Source organism: Rhinopithecus bieti, unplaced genomic scaffold (assembly GCF_001698545.2).
Source record: "Rhinopithecus bieti isolate Rb0 unplaced genomic scaffold, ASM169854v2 scaffold_1561, whole genome shotgun sequence".
Taxonomy (NCBI): Eukaryota; Metazoa; Chordata; class Mammalia; order Primates; family Cercopithecidae; genus Rhinopithecus; species Rhinopithecus bieti.
This window is the reverse complement of record NW_016803640.1, coordinates 968,045-973,200: the sequence shown is the minus strand read 5'-3', so window position 1 is coordinate 973,200 and position 5,156 is coordinate 968,045.

The following is a 5,156-nucleotide window of genomic DNA, read 5'->3' as shown; positions in this document are numbered from 1 at the left end:
TTTTTTTTTTTTTTTTTTTTTTTTTTTTTGCTATGTCCTTAACAGCAAAGCCTAATGAGGTAAGTATACGCAGGTCACAGGGTTAAAAGGGAGGTGAGCTCATATCACCACATTGGGTTTGGTGATCTAATTTTTAGCTCTTTGTAAGCCCTATAGCAACTGCAGCTTTTATCTACACAATTGAACAATCAATATTTGCGTGGCTCATGTGATTAGCTTATACACTTCCTGAAAGAAGCTGAAGATTGCTGGCAAAACAAATTATGTATTCATTTTGCTGATTTTCTCTAATATCCTATGGAATTCAGAAATGGTTCCAGATTATTATATTCACAAAATGTAGTTTAGGAAAGAGCAAAATCATGTATGCTGAAATAACAGCAATGAAAAGTCTGCATGACTTAACGAGAGTATTAAGAGGATTAAAATGAAAAACATACGTATCTGCTTTATTAATTCTTTAGTAATCTGTTTCTTATTTGGTGATTTCTTCTCATTCAACCTCCCACTTCAACTACACCTATTCAGACCCATGTTATATCACATGCAGACCATTGCAACAGTACTCCTATTGTTTACCACCTCAGTCCGCCTTGCACATGCTTTCAGAGTAAACTCCCACATCACCAATGATCTTGTCACACTCCACTCAAAAACATTCAATTACTTACCTATTAATTTGATTCAAGTTTATCTTATTAAATACTTTTTACTAGTCTTTGAAAATAAACTACTTCAAACTGTTCTACTCAACTTCTACCCAAACATTTCTTCTATTTGTATTTGCTCACTTTAATAAATGCCCTTTCAATTTTAGAGAGTAAACATGCCTTTTACTCTCTAAGTGAACAGTACTACTAATAAGTATTGTATTCATAGTATTATGCTCAGTATAATTGGGGAACCAAAAAATTAATCACCTTAGGCATCTTGTTCTCAAAATATTTACATCCCCTCTACTTTTATTTGAGAAAAAAATACTTGACTTATTTATTTAAGATCATCATATACTTTTTTGACAATTAACAAAAATAATACTAACAGTAAAAATAAAATATACATGTTTAATGTTTTACCTCAAATGTTACCTATCTTACAAAGGGTTTTGTGATCTACTCAACTGATGGTAGTCTTGTCTCCCTCTTACCTTTTCTAAGCATTGAATGCCTATAATATTCTTATATGCTAATAATAACCTGACACTCTCCCTATCCTAGGAAAATTTTAAAATGCTTTCATCTCTCTCTTGGCTTTGCTGCCCCTGAGTCAGGCTGAATAGAATGGAGAAAACCAATTTTTAAGGCAGTTGAAGCAGAGAAAGCATGGCAAAGATATCACTCTGATTGTACAGCTGATCATAGACATATTGGAATGCACCCTGAATCCCCACAGCTGAGCAATTAAGGGCTGTGTCCTTGATTCATATTTTGATACAAACAAATGAGAAGCCAAGAAAATCCTCCAAGAATCTTTTTCAGAACGGTAAGGAATCTATAAAGATATTCGAAAGGGCTTAAAGTTAAATCCTTTCATAAACAATTTACATGAACAGCAAAATTTTACTCCAGCAGATCTCAGTGGAAAGTGCTCGTTTATTCTTTATGTTAAAATTGGTTTGGGGTTTTATTTGCTCATACTGTGGAATCACTGAGGCATACCAGAGAAGTATAGCTTACTGCCTGATGGTTTAAGGTATTTCTCTTAATTTAATAACTCTGTATGTCTATCAGCAAAGTCAAAAAGTGTCAACGAGTAGGTTTTTAAAACATAGACTATTTGCAAATACTTGGGAAAAATTATAGGAAAACTGACAAGGAATGATGACACACTCCAGAGGTAGTAATATTTGGGAGCCTTATCCACCTCTCGGTTTGAAGGGTGAAGTAGAGAAAGCAGTTATCGTAATCTAGCAAGAACGATAGCTGTGGTTGTAATGCAAAGGGCCATTTTTTTAGGAGCTATGATCCACAGAAGAAGAATATGGTCATTGCCAAGTTAAAGATAAGCAAGGATGATGTTAGAAGAATAATTTTCCTGACTTCACTTTCTACCCTCCATCTTTGACCAGTACGACCCAAACTGATGAAGGTTACAAAAGCCAACCTCTAGGACACAGAACAGACTGGAGAATAGGGCTGAAGATACAAGCAGAAAATTTCCAACACACCTCCTAAAGTCGTGCCAAATGGGAACCAACTGGCACAGTCATTATATCACGTTTGATAAATTAAGTTAAAAAAAGGCCATAAGAGGAAATCTATGGAAAGTATTGAAAATATTTTCTGAAATCTGGATACTCATACCCAATATGCCTCTTTGTGTAAAGTCTTTCACAGAATGGACCCAAAATGCAAACTTCCTAAAGTTAGAAAACAGAATTTTGCTGGATAGGATCACAAAAATCTGCCTCAGAGTTCTATTCCGTAAATTACTCTTCAACTCAATAACATGTAGATTATTAGTTTTTATAAGCCACACATTTTAATCTATTGTAACATTCTATTATAATAGATATGTCTTAAAATAAAACAATTTAATATTTTTGTAGTATTGGTTGATCTACCAGACTTTGATTCTGTGATTTTTGTACATAGTATATCTGTCCTTGAGCTCAGGGGAATGAGTTCAATATGGACTCCAGATTTTTCATGAATCTTTGAATAATTATCATATACATTTACTCATGCATTATAAACTTTCTCATGTGCTAGTATATGCCAAACATTCTTCTAACTACTGGGGTGAACAGTAGTGTCAGAGTAAAGACAAATGGAATTTCAACATGTCCTCAAGTATTAGGAAGTTTTTTGATGTTCAGGCTGCTTTCTTCTGAACAAGACACAACTATAAGTTTCCAGTATTGACTTCTAACATTATCTTTGTTTAGGCAGTATTCTAGAAGCTAGGAATTTAAGTTCACAGAGTTTTCAGTGAATCAGGATAGACTGATTTGTAAAATGTAGATGTAAACCAGATTGTAAAGAGCCTTGTAAGTTTTGAAAATGAGCTTGATATTGTACTGCATCCAAATGACAATGGGAAGTCATTGACAAGCATGAAAATGACATGATTATATTTACATTTTAGAAAGAGCTCCCAGATTACAACATGGAGAATGGATGTGAAGCAGCCAAGCACTCCTATAATGACATGACACTATTTAATGCACCAGAATGCAGGATGGCCATGGTGTATCCTGGAGGACAATAAAGATGGAGAGAAATAGACCAATTCTAGAGGCATTTAGAAGGTAGAATCCTTGAGATTTAATGATTAATATTATGTGATGAACCAGTAAGAGGAATCAAGAATGACGCCAACATGTGGAGCTTGGTCAACTGAATAGAAGACAGCATAATTTACCAGAGTAAGAAATGAGGCCACGGGTTGTGGTTCACACCTGTAACCCCAGTGCTTTGGGAGGTGTGCACCTATAGTTCCAGCTACTGGAGAGGTCAAGGTTACAGTGAGCCATGATGGTGCCACTGCATCACTCTAAAGCCTAAGCGATAGAGTGAGACTCTGTCTTTAAGAAAAAAATGAATGATAAGGGTGGGGCATATTTGTTATTGAACCTTGTCATCATAAAGTAAATTAAAAATGCCAGGTTACATTACGACCTCTAAAAATGGTTTAGTATCATGAAAACTAAATTTTCTATAAAATATTTATTTAAAACTTGCCTGTAAACTATTTATATGCAAAATTTATGGTGAGCATCATTTTAAAATTTTTTACCAATTTTAACTGTTTTAACCTACTCATATTAACCCTTTTAAAACAACTTTGATAATCCAAATTTCCCTTGTCCAGAAATTTTGAATTACTAAAATAATATTTTCATAATATCTGAGTGTAGTTATACCCCATTTCCAATATGCAAATGTGTTTTTAAAAATTAGACTTGTCATAAGATATAAGTTAAGGAGGATTTATTTATCAGCCAATTGTTAAAGCCTTTTCGGATTCACTGGTTTATTGCTTTTATACTATTCACCGGTTTTTTGCTTTTGCTATGGTTTTTTAATTGTTTTTCAACTTATTTTATTCTTTATCATTCTTCCACATTTAATAATTTATGTACTTAAAGTTATTCGTTTCACTTAAATGTATGTTTAACTACAATTTATTTGTTTTGAAAGCAAAAAATGAAAAAAAGAAGATATCAGAATGTATAGTTCATAATTTATGAATATTACTGTACTCACATATTGTTTGATGTATCACAAATATTCAGGAAATAATTTTAACTGAAAGTATATATAGGCAGTCATACTTATCGAAATTTCTATCTTGATTAAAAATTTCTTGAGATTTGGCATGTAAATTGTATGAAGCTTTGTCTCATTGATTTTTTTTGCTTTGAATTTTATTTTTCTTATGATTTTATCCATAACCATCTATGACTTTAAAAACAACTTTTACTTGTCTTTTACATCTTCTTGTTAATCTCTGTATTTTTACATCTCTGTACCATTTAATTTTAGGTGTCTCTTCTAAATCACATAGCCATTTATAATTTTAAATACAATCTTATATTTTAATTTAATAAAATAATTTAAAATTAATATTTATTGTGATAACTGATACTTGGTCTATTTTTCTATTAGTTAGGCTTTGTATATTTTATGTGTTCTTGCTGCTTGCTTTTTCTCACTTTTCTGTCATCAGCTACACAATCCAATTTCTTTATTCTCCTTATTCTCTAACAATTTAGAAGTTACCTATATTATTTCTTTCTACTAATGATTATCTTTACCTTATCTTATCTTGGACCTATGTTTTTGTATCAGTGTCATGAATGAACAGAAATCCAACCATTACCATCACCTTCCCAGTTTCTACCCTTAAACATACTGACCTATATGTTCTTTTCTACACTGTCTTCTTAAGTTTTAACCTTATTTGTTTTTTCTTAGCTAGATTATACAAAGTAATTTATCTAGGAAAAACATAAATAGCATGTTTTATGAGTCTGTATTGTTCCTAACTATTCTAAAGAAGTGAATGGTATAATGGTATAATCTATTCTTGATTGTCCAATTTTTCCCTGTATACATATCACCTCTATTTTAATCACCTTAAAATGGAGTTGAGGCAAGTAAAACAGACTTATGTGCTTTTTTTTTTTTTTTTTTTTTTTTTTTTTTTTTTTT